General features: G+C 39.1%; 1 protein-coding gene across 1 annotated transcript in view; it reads right to left on the bottom strand.

Annotated features, from left to right (window-relative positions):
* SCFD2 (sec1 family domain containing 2) overlaps positions 1-15,076 on the bottom strand; it is a 189,267-nt gene that overhangs the window by 110,172 nt on the left and 64,019 nt on the right. The gene's annotated exons all lie outside the window — the stretch shown is intronic.

Below are 15,076 nucleotides of genomic sequence, written 5' to 3' on the forward strand. Positions count from 1 at the left end.
ATAAGTAAATAAAATACAAATCAAACATATTAGGAAGAGACACAAGTTTATACAACAGCAAAACCGTGCAATAGCTTTAGGAACACAGAAACTGAAAGCTTTATCTCCTGGTATACTCCATACAAGGGGTCTGGTTGTATTTTTAGTTGTTGTCAGTCTCAGAAATGCTAGCAAGCATCTCATAAACTGTCATTTTTATACCTACACTGATCCACTGCAGATTTCAATAATTAAGAAAGTATTAATTACTTAAGCTCCAAGAAACTTTTTTCCAGGCTGTGCTATAAGAAACTACACTCTGTGGACTTTTGTACCCTACCCCGCTCTTGACATACAAGTTTTGCCATGGACCCATTTTTCCTGGGACTTCATTGTGGTCAGATGTTATGTTTTCCATTCTCATCTGGATGCCAGTATAATAAATAATAGAACTTTCAGATACTAAGATGGAAAAAGACAAAGCCTCAAGGAATTCAGGCATATGCATCTATCATAAGGAAGCCATCTGCAATGAACAAAAGCCTAATCAGCCCTAAAAATCTAAGAAATCAAGATAAACCTACATGTGCAATTATTCTGGAATTGATTATGAACTTCAGTCTATATTGACCTGAATTCATTTTTATGAAGAGGCAAGACCTATGTCAGGTATTATTGAACATCATCTACTATCTACTGGAGCATCATCTATTTCCCTCCTTCCCTCCCAATACACAAACTCTAGTTCATGCCACCTCTAAACATGCCACAGCATGCTGCTACACCACTGAAGATGAGTTCTTGAAAGAGCTGTATTTTGCATGCATGGGTTATCCACAAGCACAGAGCACTGAGGATGCACAGGGTTGTATAAAACAGCAGAGTGAACAGCTCCTGCTCAAGGATCATAGCTCCTTCAAGTACACATGTCCAGCATCTTTGGCAAACTTCCAAACATATATGATTAAAAAAAAAAAAGTCTAAACTTTCAGGGTGATTTACTGTAGGACAGGCTAAAACTCAACAACTTCAAGTAACAATTGCCACCTCTTATCTTCAAAGTAAAAATGAAAGAGGAAAAAAAAATTAAAGAGCTGTAATAAACTATTAACTTCAGAACGCATGTAGGGTCCTTCTGGGGTATGAACTCCTCTGGAATGTTTCGCCCCTTATCTCTTGGGAAATGGCACCACAGAGGACATCAAATGGAACTTCCAAGTTTCAGAGGATATTTTGTCCAAACAGGCCAGTTGGACTGGACCGTGCATGAAAAAAAAAGAGACTCACAACCTCACTGCAGAGCATGGCTCCACAGGGAGCTGGGAAATTTGCCTCAAACAAAATCCACTGGCAGATTGTCATTATCTGGCCACCTCCAGTGATTTAGGGGCTCCCTCCACCACCTAACAATCAATCAATTATCCTGATTGAACAGCCCTAGAACACAAGTTTTAAAAATGTAACTACCCATGACCCAAGTTTCCTGCTGGTTATGCTGGCCTCAAGTTAGCCCCATTTGTCTATCATCAAGGGAGCCAATAAAAATAATGAAAACAGGTCAATTCTGAGCTTTCCAAAGACTGTATAAAAACATTAATGCTGCTTAATGTAGAGCCAGCTAAAAGGCCCAAGCTCGAACACTTTCTTCTCAGCTGCATTGTTTGGACATTTTAATGCTTTAATCATATATTCTCCAGAATTCAGGGAGAGTTTGTGACATATTCTTGTTGTTTTCTGTCTCTTTCCTCCACCCTTTTTAGTTATTTATTTTTAGAACTTAAGTGGTTAATTTGATGTCCCTAAGGATAAATAAACTGATGTCAATTTGCTGATTTTTGCAAAAGACTTGAATTTTGGCAGATGGGGAAATAGTGAAGAAAGTACAAATATAATTTTGCGGGGGTTTTAAACACTGAACATGACATTGTGCTTCAAAATCTTATTTTAAATCTTATAGGATCTACAGGAATTAGGAGGAGGTGTAATAACTCAAGAAAAAATGTTTTGCAATTCTGTGAGAGGCACTATTATAAGTATTAAAAAAACCTGTAAGAATTGATAGCCATATGTATCATTAGACTTATTTTGCACAATAGAAAACAGAATTTACTTGAATTAACACATGTCCCTGACAAAACTTAGAAGAGAACTGAGCACTCTGACCTCTGTGCTTTCAGCCCAGTGTCCTCAACTCGTCATTAAAAATATTAAAGCAAAAATCAACTTCAACCAAGTGGAATTTATTTTCTTTAAAATCCAGGAAGAAGGAGGAGATAAATCTTGAGAGACTACTTCACTATGTAAACATTCTAGTGGCTTTCCGTTCAGGAAGCAAAACATGTTTAATTCCTTCAGAGGTCGCATGAGTTAAACAGAACTTCTTGGAATGGGAACCACACAACTTCATACGAGTGAAGAACTTTATTGGGGAAAACCAAAACTAAAAAACAACCCCAAAAACCAGGTAAAACCAGCAGAAGAATCAGTGGAAACTCACAAGCCCTTGGGTAATTTGCTGCCCCATGCTCCTGGACTGGCCTATTTAATTACTAACAGCTCCTTTTTATTGATAACTTCGGTGGGAAAAGAGATGTGGAATAGGCTTTCCAATGTTGCTCTATTTGATTTTTCACGTTTTACCTGACTTTTTGTGGTTTGTGATTTTGCCACACTGCATATTAACTCCCCCACTGTCCAGACAGAGGCAAGAACATTCTAACTGCTAAAAGTCATAATGGCACCAAAGGAGGACCTCATGGGTGTGTGAAACTGGCTCAGATCCTTTGATCGTAATAGATCTCTGCAGCAATAGTCATTTTAGTGAAAACAACAGTCGCTGCCAAGCTAAGGAGGAGTCCTTGCTGCCTGCAGTGCTCAGCTGCCCATAAATCAAATGCTGCAGTTCTGCAGTTTTACACTGCTTGGCTGTCTGAGAATTGGGGTTGATTGCACAGAATTTCCATATGGATGGGAAGATGTCTGTACTCCGTGCAAAACAATTATTTCATGTATTTAGTTTTTATTAAATGACCTACAGGTGACTAGTGATTTGACACAATAAATCAGTTAAGTATGATCTTACCATTCAAATTATGATTTGCCATATGAACCTCTAGAAATCATTATAATTATTGAGAAATCATTATAATTATTGACTTAGGTTTTGATTAAAAAAATGTACCTCTGCTTTGTCTTCTCTTTACATATTTCTAGGGTATGATTCAAGAATAAGCAACCCAGAACACCAAAATAAAAAGTTCTTCAAAGTACCACACTCTCACCATCAGGACTCTCCCCATCAGGAAACACTTCAGTCTGCATATGTCAAATTATAGAGCATACAGTTATTCAGACAGGTGATTTTAGATAATCAAAGTCCACTTTATATTAATATCCATATATTTCCTTTTGTAGGAAGTAAAGTGTTAGTCTCAAACATATGTTTCCAGCTGGGGAGGGGCTGACAAAGCCTCTCCTTGCAGGGAGAATGAGCAACCTTTGGCCTTAGGAGAAAGCAGACGAAGCATTGAGTGAACTCACAGCAGATTGAGAGTGGAGGTGTAAGATGCTGGCAGTAAATGGCTGCCTCCAGTTAAAAAAAAAAAAAGTGTAAGCCATTAAAGATCAGGAGAGACATCAATTGCCTTTTATTGGAGACCAAAACAGCTTTATGACTTGCCCCTGCCAATACCAAGCGACTGCATCTTCCTCTCTTTAATGGCAGCATCTGCCTATTCACTTGATAAACGATACAGAAACCCACCAAGAATACACATATAAAGAAAACAATGGAGAGCTAAACTGCTAGTGGGAGACAGGGAAAACAGTAAAAGAATCTAGGATCTGTCTCCTCTGTCACTACTTTTAATGATTCTTCTGTTTTAATGAAATATCCCTACAGAGCCAAATTGATCTTCTGCCCTCTTTTCTGCATTTAACACCCACTCTGAACATTGCCCAAGGAACTATGTTCTTAAAACTGTAGAGACAATTTTCAGGCTCTCCTTGTAGAGAGACTGAATCTTGAAATTTTACTGTAAATAAATTAAAGGCGTAAGCTTTCCAGAAGCTATTTTTAACCTGGCTCATGCTGTCAAAGACACAGATTCACATTCATCCTATGTCCATGCTCTCCTGGTTAGACTTCATTCTCATCTTCCACTCATCACAGCAGCTTCTTCCTTCTGCATCTGCTAGAGTGTTTCTGTGACTGTACATTAAAACAAATTATTTTAACCATACTGGTTCCCTAATTGGGTTTACTGCTTGGCCACAGTTGTGAAGGACAAAGATTGGACTGCCTCCTTATGCAACAGTGCTGGCTTGAAGCTTAGATGAACTAGAGTTTAAGGTTGCCAAGAGATAAAAGAAAATTACAGCAACAATCACCTGCTCATTGGATGACTTCTTCAATACATTGTCATATGGCCAGATCCTTAATTGGTGCCTATCAGTCAACATGACAAACATCAACATCCCTTTGATATACCTGCTGAATATCCATCCAGGATGTTAGATATTACTACAGAATGCAGTGACAAGTCAAAGGCAAGAAAAAATTACTGACAACATAAAACTTTTTAAAAGCACAGCATTTCTAAGCTCTTCTGGTAAGAGATAATTTTTTAACATGTCTTGCATAATTAAAAAACACAGCACTGACACTTAACAGCTAATATGTGATAACAACACAAATATTTAAAACAAGCTCTTCAAGCCCTATCATTTCTAAAACCAAAACAAAAGCAAAGCCCAGGACAGTTCTTTCTGCCAATAACTCCCTAGCCTATGATCATGACCTAAGCTATTGGATTCCATCTGGATTCCACAGCTAAAGTAGTATATGCCATTATTTTTCTTTAACTAATATCCTTAGGACATAAAAGAAACTATATTTTGAACAACATAATTAACATTTCTTAACACATTTCTCCGTCTTCACTGAGCACCACAGTTGCTTGACAATTTCCTGGTTTTAATAATCTTACAACTTCTTCAGTTATTTTTGTTTCTTCTGCTGTAACAAGCAGATTCTGTCATTATGTCAGTACTTCAATACTTACACATTTTGAGAAAATTCAAATGCCCACTGATATCTCTTCTTTCACAGCACCAAAATCACCTAATCATAGTGAGTTATGCTGTTGGGCAATGTATCATTCATATGGTCCAGTTTTTCCCTCTCTCTTTGGAGATCATCTACATGTAAAGCTGTGTTAAGATATTTTAATGGGGGCTCAGGAGCAACAGTGTACTGAGAAAAGGATATTTAATAAGTCTGAATTTTATCAGATGAAGCTCTTCAAGGATAAGGAGAATTATATGTAAATCACCTCATATCTGACATAAGAGACTTATCAGCAGGTTAAAAAGGGAATAATTCCAACCTACTCAGTCAAAGCTTTTAGCTGTGGTAGCCTCTATAGACACGCTTGGTAAAAACATGAATCAGCAGAGCAAAAACAGCATCAGAAGAATGAAAAAGGAATACAGGCAGAGTTGAGATAAAAACTGTATCAGAAAAAGATCTTGCTGCTGTGCATGCCAGGATTTTTTGTGTGTGGCTTTTGAGACTGTTTGTTTCTATAAGTCTTGGAATATTGAGAAAATTGCCAGAAGATGGTAGGGGTTCAAAACTGAGAAAAGGGGACAGGGATAAAATACTACCCTATGAGGTTAAAACTTATATCAACTTTGAGGGAAACAACGGGAAAGCATTTAATCACTACAAAGCAAGGAATAAGAATCCAGAGGATTAGAAAACAAATAAATGGAGTATAAATCAAGGAAAATGTAGTATAACCGATTTGGTCATTCAATAGTACAGATCATGTCTGCAAAAGGAGGAGATTCTGTTGCAGGAGATAATTACTGAAAAATATTTGGGAAATGCTCAGGACAAAGAAAAGAATTGAATTCCTGCTTAGATGACTAGCTATAAGAATTCAGGTTAGAAAAATAGATGACCCAGTAGAGAGAAAAAGGTTAAAAAAATCATGAGTGGACTAGAGAAGGCAGGTCACTATGATTGCTCACTCTGTCTCACCACAACAACAAAGAGGCAATACACAAAGCTGGTACGGAGCCAGTTTAAAGAGCATATTAAATAGAGGTACTTCCTCATGCAATTTGCTCAGATGTGGAACTTCTTGCCAAATATAACGTTGTTGTGCTGCTAAATTCTTACTTGGGCTCACAAAGATGATGGGAAATCACACAGGGGAAAGAATTCCATCAAATATTAGTAAATACTCAGAAACCACAACTGTTACAGAACTCATAATGGTTGGAACCGGGAGAATATCATATAACCTTGTCCTCTTCTCTTAATCTTCTGTAGGCAGCTGCTTTTGAGCAGAAGTGAACTTCTTTTCGTTAAACAATCTAGCTCAGCTGCATTTTTCATCCAATCCATAATAAACATCCTAACATCAAGGCCATGGCAAAAGGACCAATGTAACTATAAAATATAGTATCCATGGGACAGAAGTAGGAAAGCAGGTTCACTACAGTATGTGGCACTGTCAGGATTAATTCCTATGTATTGTGCCGAGCCATATTTCTAAGAGGATGTGAAAACTAGAGATAACATTAAAAGGAGTTACAAAATAATTGAAAGGGTAAATTTCTTCATAATGGGAGACAGTTCCTTATCAAAAGGAGGAATAACAGTTTATGTATGCCTGTGAGACAGCTCTTGAATCTAGTCAAGAAAGGCATATGAGGAACAAGGGAAGTTGAAACTATGATTTTTCCAGTTCTCAAGTTGGTGAGGATGGTCTCAGTGATGTGCACATTTCACAAAGACCTTTGGGGGTGGAAGGGCAGAAAACAAGCAGAAAGCACAGACTCAGTGGTCTCTATGGAATAGAATTCCATAGAAATTCTCTGTGGAATAGAATACTGTGCATTAAATACACATAGTGAATAAAACTATAAACTGTTTAGCATGGTTCTTGATTGCAATGAAAGGAATTGTGAACTCTGAGGGGAAAATACTTCAGAAATAGTAGAAAGAATGAAGGCAATACATGCTATGAAGGCTGTAAGTAGTGAGTCATAAAAGGAGACTGACAGTCAAAGCAAGCCCATCTTGTGCTTTTCCTTCACATTCTTGCCTTTTCTATCATCTCTTTTCCTCAAATCTTCATTTTACGCATTGTCCTTCACTCCTATCTTAATCTAACATCAGATGTTCCAGAAACTCCTCAGGGCTGCAGGAAAACCTCCAGACTTCTGGTAATTGGTCACACCATGGTAGACACTGGTACCAGAAATGAAAAATTTCTGGTACTTTGGGCTGGGGGCAAGGGGAAAATAGCAAAAACAGGCACATCAAGTGAGAAATGAAAGGAGTTTGGAGCCTGTATGACTGTTTGGGTCCATTCGAAAGACAATCGTTTTTTAGGTGCTATTGGCTTTTTGTGTTTAAGTGTGTTATCTTACCACCAGACTTTTAAAAATAAATCCAGTCAACTTCTGCTTCTACAAGTTTGATATTAACAGACAACCAGGATATCAACCACACATTGCCACAAGCCACAATGATGGTTTTCACCAAAGCATCATTCAAATCATGATTTCAACTAAGGCTGGGACAAACATCCACCTGATATCTATATCTTTTAGTGATCCTTAGAGATCATACTATTACATAAAATACGCTGAATAGGGGTACTATCTTGACCAAAACATACCCCATTTTGCAGTATCCCTGAGATTCAACTTTCTGTTGCCTATTTCAATGGAAATGGATACAGAATCCATTGAATGAGTAAAGCACCATTCACGCTCCCTATCCCTTCTATTTGGTCCTTTATTTTTAAAAAAAGCATCCAAGAAGCTTGGTGAAAACCTACCACTAAGACAAACACACCTACTAAAAACTATTGGAATTTACTAAAGTATTAGTAACTGAAACTCCTACATGTCAAGAAACTTGAAAGACATTTAAAACATCAACTTGCATGAGATGATTGTATGAGACGCCAGACCATGCTATGGGAATTTAAACAGTAGCTAACTGGAAAATGTTTTTCATTATATTTGAAATATTTTACACATTGGTTTGCAGATAGACAAAGACATAACACATAAAACTACATGAACATGGGAGGTTTGCAGAGGGGATCCCACTGCTCTGTCCACAGCCCCAGCTGGAACCACAGGAAGGAGACACAACGGCAACACAAAGACACATGAAGGCAGATTATCAGTCCACTGCAAAGCACCACGGCTGTTAATCAGTACAGCAAATGTTATCACAATAGAGTACTGACATTTCTAGCCCTTTTACAAGGCTCACTGTGCTTCAAGCAGGATTCAGGCTTTCATTGTGATTAAAGGCAGATGTCATATATGTAAGTAAGTTTATAACTCAGGAATGCCTGGTTCATTTTTGCATGTGGAAGGAATCTTTCATTCACAGGACATCTTCATTGGTGGATACTCGCTGTGGCATGATTTGCACAAGGAAGAACATTTTTTCCCCTCTTCAGGTTGGGGAGAATAAAAGAAAGTTAATTATACAACCATATCTCATTCCATCCTATGAAATATATCAGGTTAAAACTTTAATTTTCCTGTCCAGTTTTTTAGTACCACTAAAACCTAATTAGATTACCACCTTCCAGAGAGCAGCAGATGGCAGAACAGTGATACTTCAAAGAAAAGGACTTTTTTTTCCCTATAAATGTGTGAATTGCAGCAACAGTGACTACTCAGTATGTGTCTAATATTAAGCATCAAGTGAAATACAGGCATAGGCAAGATTACAATTATGGTGAAACACTATTGAAATCCTACTCTTTTAATCTTCTCATCCCATCAGAAATGCTTTCCTGCATTTAACAAGTTAACTGAAGTTAACAGTTATCTTTTCAAGCATAATTTAACTCAACTGCCTACAAGCTGTTTCTTCAGCTCCCTGACTGGGCAGGAATCTCCTGTGCTGGTATTCACCTGCAGTGATAACCAGACAGTGCAGCCAGGGCTGGGCATGCCTGTGCGTGGGTATGTAAATTTTTAGGATGCTCGTTATTAGAGAGTACACGCAACACCTGCTTGTCAGTCATGATGTTCTTTGCCTCTTGGCCCACGTGTCCTTCCTTTGGTTGGCATGTGACAAGTCCTCTTCTTTTCTGGCTCCTTTCAGCGTTCCCATCATCCCTGTGTGGAGCCAGGCCAGCTGGGTGGCACTAGCCGTGGTTTTGCTGTTGGCTGCTTGCTCTGGGTGGAAAAGATGTCAGACTGCTTTCCCACCATCAGCTGCAAGGCCATGTGAGGGCATCCGGGCTGCCAGGCATTGCTCCTGCCACACCTCCTCTCCATCCGCTTGCCCAGCATGAGCTACAACTAGAAAAATAATCCCACTTTCTGTCCTTCTGGGATTTCCCTCCCACTCAGCTGAACGCCTGAGTCAGCATAGCTATCCCTCATGATATCCCATTTGTGCAAAGGGAGACGACTGGAGCACAGGACATCTGGTCCCAATATCTAAAAACACTTAAATCATGCATATCATTCCAAACATTTAAGGACTTTAGAAGTTTTCAGTTATTTTCATATATATTTCTTAGTTGCTTCATGCAGAAAGCATTTCTTATGTTCCAAGTTTCACTCTAAAGATGTAGGCAAATGTATATTCCATCTCATTTTAACTAGGAAAAATACACCCTGCTTTAAAGATAAGACCAGATCTGGCTTAAGCTACTTCTATATTAACTACTTTTAAAAAGATTATTTTAGAAGAGTATCAATATGTCCTGAAATACAACACAATTCAGATTCCATTAACAGGCAAAACAAGGTGGTTATATGCAATGTAAAAAAAGCACCGAACCTATCCAACAAACAAAGAAAACCCCCCCGGATTCAGCTGTATATGCTAGAAGGTGAGGTTCCAAGATGTTCTTCAGTTAGTTACCCACTGTGATTTTTGGTAGCAGAGAAAGGAGTCCTGGCCCAGTGGTCAGCACTAGGCTGATGCTCTGGAGACCAACGCACAGTTCCAAGTCCAAAGGTGAGCTTCTTGCTTTCCTATACCTGTAAGCAGTGGTAGCTTCCCATGCCACCAAAAGTTAATTTGAGTGCTCTGATAGCCTGATGCTGAGGCCTGGGTTTGAGAAATAACATTCAGTGTAGCTAAGAATTCCCTTTACATCCCCCACCTACATTGTGAGTCATACATGGTACGCTGAAGCAAACACAACAGAGGCACACTTGAGCCTGCTGTAACTTAGTGAGGATACAGCAGTGTGAGCATCAATAGCCATCAAGCTGTCACAAGATGAAGCTCGCCATCAACTGGCTTCTTGTTTCAAAAGCCTGTATGGGTATGTCTATGTATCTCACAGTCTCTCTTGCACAGCTCTTAAAAGAGAGAAAATATAGCATTTTGATATAGTTTCTTTCCTTCTTATCTGGCTCCCCATACTTCAGGAAGAGAGTGCTTCCAACCTTCACCATTACAGCATACACATACCACTATTACAGCAGAAAAATCCAAATTTTTTTCTTAAAGAACTACTAGAAAATTTCTAAATCACTCCACAGCACAGAAAGCTTCCACTTTTCTAACAAGCCATCTGTCAGTATGCTCTCAGGACATGATAATCAGACTTCTGGGTCATAAGTGAAATTCCGTATGGAGACATCATTGCAGCAAAAAACGGAGGTGTGAGACACCCTAGTTTGATGAGAGAATCCAGATGACCTTAGTCATATATTATAAAGCATAAAATGCTTTAAATAATTTATCTGAGTCTTGGATCATATTTTGGAAGGCAGACTAGTACTACAAAGCTTTTTAAGACACTGTTTATTAACATAAAAATGAAATATGAAAGGCACTTTCTGTTAAATCCAGGATCTGAACAACTCTTATAATGTACCCTAAATACAGTAAAATGGTATTGCAACAGCTAGAAATAACTGTTATTGCTAAATTTTTTTTTTTTACTGCACTAATGTATGTTTACTCCTTCTAAAAATAACCTTTCAAAACAACATCATCACAATTAAGTTACCCAGAAATGTTACAATGTGAGTGGCACTCCAGTCGTCACCTGGGACCCTCACATCCCAGACTATTTCCAGTTTTCCTGGAGCAAACGTTTTGATCTTCCCAGCAGACAGTGCTGCCGCCCCTAGCAAAGATCACATACCCCACAAAATGTCTCTGCTACTGTTTAAGAAAAGCAGCATAGGAAGGGGGTGGGTAGAGAGAAATCTAGACACAGTTGTTTCTCTTTAAATTTTCACCTTTTTTTCCTTTTTTATAACCACTACAAAAAAACCTAAACTAGTCTCAGGACAATCTTTTCTCCTGCCTCCAAATAATGTCCCTCTGCCACCTCAGTCATCGCCACTTCTGTCAGACCCTAGCAAACTACTGGTTGGTGGTCTCACTGTTCTATCCTGAGTCATATTTTAATTAGTAGGAGCATTGAGAAAAGATCAGTGTACAGATATTGGCGAATCTTCAAACAAAAGTACACGCTGTCCATTTTATTCACAATGAAAAAGCTCTTAAAGAGATTTCGATAAAGATTTGCCTCCTGCTTGCAGCCCACGTTTGTAATGTTTATATAAGCGAGGGATATAAATCTTTTTCAAATGAACCCCACGGTTTTTAAACCAGCCTCGTTATAAACTGCCTGTTTCCGTTTTGCCTGCCTAAGCAAGCAATGCAGAGCCTGCTTGGGATAGACTGGAACTAATTTAATGTGCTCCAGGTTTAATCCCCATCCTCCCGGCTTTTACTGGCAGATTTTACACAGAGGACTACTGCTGACTTTAACAATGATTCATGTGATAAGTGGGTTTTGATTTGTTTTTCCACATCAGAAAACATGTAAGAGAAATGACACCAAAATAATTTTAATACAACACGGCCGAGACGGAGCCTAGTTAAAAGAAATAAGAATAATTAAACTTGTAACACAAGAACTGTTTCTCCGTGTTTGAATTCATAGAGGCGAATTTCTAACTCGCTGTATGCAGAAGAGCAAAAGAGAAGTGCACGGACCTCTCCGCTGCTGCGGAAAGAGGCTGGGGTGCAGCGCTGCAGCCCAACACACTGGAGCGCGGATGGAGATCTGTGATGAGGAAGGCGAAGCAGCGGGACTGATGCCACGGTGGGACAGAATCCACGGCGGGACAGACTCCCGGCGGGACAGACTCCCGGCGGCACCGGGCGCTCCCGAGCGCCCCGGCCCCAGCGCCCTGCAGGTGGCGCTGTTGGAGCGCCGCGGGAACGGAGCCGCCGCCTGGAAAACTGATCCGGGCTGAACTCGGCCCTCGGCAGCAGTTACCCAATATCAGCAAAATCCTAATCCTGCTGCGTCGTTTCTGCTGCGGACATGCTGCTTTCCTCTCTCTCTCTCTCTTTTTCTTTTTTCTTCTTATTTTTTTTTTAATTTTTTTATTTTGTTTTAAATTCTCAGGAGCAAAACGTTCATTAACAAGGCACACTGAAAAAAGGGAGAGCAATTACAGCAGATGTAATAACTGTTTATTTTTGGAAAAGGTAACTGAATGACTGGTGCTGAGACCACTAGATGCTATTTTGCAATCATCTTCTCGTGTATTGAATTCCGTGCTCATTTACATAAACCAGATGTTTCCCCAACAAACCAAATTCCTTGAAGAAAAACCAGAAGTTGCTATACTTCGTGTCTAAAATGAAAGATGATGTGAATGTTCCTTTAGCTGCTAAAGGCAAATGTATACGTTAAGTGCAACAGTTTCCTTTTATTTAGCACAACTTTCGTGAGGGCTTAGATGATCCTCGGCAGAAGTGTTAAAAAAGAAAAATGAAGCTACTTAGATTTACCCACTGGCCTCAATAGCTCCCACTTCCCTTGGGAGTGAAATGCCTTTGCCAGATCTTGACCCTCAAGCCAGTCCACAGAGTGGACAAATACTCTGAAACAAGTAATCAGAATTCCTCATTCCTGCAGGAGAGTTGGCTCCTGCAATCTTTCTTTCTGGTACCAGATTCCCAGAGGATCACTGAAGAATAAGAATGATTGTTTTACTAGTTTCATGATAATTTAAAACTTACAACCTTTTAGTACATGTGGGTAAAGTGAAGGACATGAAAAATACATATTTGCTGTTACTGAAAGAAAAAATTACCAGGAAAAAATTCTGAAATCTCTGTTACCCCTAATTCTTACTGCTTTTACCAAAAAAACCAGCTTGATCCTAGATTTTATATTACTACAGGAACAACATTGTTTTACATAGAAACTGAAAGGCTGGAAGATGTCTGAAGGTAATACTTGTTACTCACCTAATCTTCCAGAACATACCCTTATCCTATACCCTTATCCATACTCTTATCTCTATCCATGGTAGACCCTCCATGGATCTACCAACTTTTGGTATGAAGCTATTAAAATACTGGTAAGAAGGGGAAATCCTCAGGCACAGAGCAATAGAAAATTTGCAATAAAAGCAAAACATTCAGCCTGAGAATAACTAGTAGGTAACTGATCAACAATCAAATGGCCAATAATAACCCAAACATCACGAAAAGAGCAAGGGTAAGCTACAAAAGGCAGTATTTGATGCTGTTCTCTACAAAGAGTGCTATGAAATGTAGAATATTTAGTGCCATGGCCACGGAATTCAGAACAGGCTCTGATGCTGCAGGTAGGAATGCAGAAACCACACAGCAAAGGCTAATGGCAAACAATGAGTAAAATGTCTTGATTTGAAAAAATGTTTGGACTCCTGGGATATTCCAAACTCACTCTTTATCCTGAGATTGAGCTATCAATGGGCTTTGCAAGAGCTGACTCAGCTTTCAGATGTAAGAAGGTCTCCTTGGAACCAGCACAACCATCTTTTTTCAGCTCTTCTTTTCAGTGCAGGCTAGCAAACACCAAGCCAACTGCAAAAATACTGAGAATTGCACTTAAAGTACCACTCCACCAGTTCTCAGTCTTGAATTAGGCCACACATTTCACTAGCCAACTATCTCATCAAAATACACCATGAATTTAGAAGACAAGGTTATTAAATCTCTATATCAAATCATTCAAGGAACGTGGTAACTCAAGCAAAGCAAAAATGAAAGAAAATACTCCAGAACAATGCGTTACAATTAACCTTTACTATTGGTCCTTTCAAAAGACACTTTGGCCCTGGAAGGGCCATGTGGCCCTAGTGCATGGCAGTCATGTTTCCCTCTCTTGACGACAGCAGCACTGCCACAAAGCCCACAGTTCTCACATCCAAATGATCCTACACTGACAACTGAGACCTACACCCTACTGACGACTCTTAAATCTTCCACATTCACAAAAGCTACTCTGGGTGTCTCAAAACTTTCTGTACTTATGTTTCCACTTTCTGGCAAGAATGATTACATGAACGTGATCATGTACAAAAGGATAAACATCCATCCACAAACTGAGGCTCCTGCCAACCCAGACAAAAAAACTGACATGTATAACAGGGGGAAAAAAAGTTAAAATACTATTTTGGCTGCATCCCTCCAAGCTGCAATGAGCAGAAAGCCTTCAAAAGACATTCCTCCAAAATCACAAGTTCTCAACTTACAGTTCTCTTCAAATAAAATAACGTGGCATTGTTATATGCTGGCAGAAATTTAACTCAGTCTAGAATAGATTTCCCTCCAAATCTTATTATGCATATAAATAAACAAACAGCCTGACTGATCCACCATTTTAACACAACATAATCAAAGCAATTCTAAGTCAGAATTTATGCCTTTTTTTTTTTTTAATTAATGGGGAAACAGCCAACCTCTCAGCGTATCTTTCGAAAAGATCGCTCACATAGTTTGTTCCCAACACTTACCAGTGTACACACTAATTACCATCAGAGGTTCCCTTTATACATCTGATATCACAGAGGAGGGCTGAACCCAAGCCTATGCTACATAATTAAATTCAACGTTGTCATCTTAGAGCAAAGACCAGATTGGCAGCACAGTGAAGCCAACGTCCTTATCTACACAACTGATAAAGTAAGTATGCAAAAGCTCAGGAGGTTAGGGGGTAGCCTGAGCTCCCATACTACTCAATCTCTGCCAATTTGGCATCAATTAGACCCCTAAGAACAA

The sequence above is a fragment of the Sturnus vulgaris genome, chromosome 4 (assembly GCF_052056855.1).
Source record: "Sturnus vulgaris isolate bStuVul1 chromosome 4, bStuVul1.hap1, whole genome shotgun sequence".
Classification (NCBI taxonomy): domain Eukaryota; kingdom Metazoa; phylum Chordata; class Aves; order Passeriformes; family Sturnidae; genus Sturnus; species Sturnus vulgaris.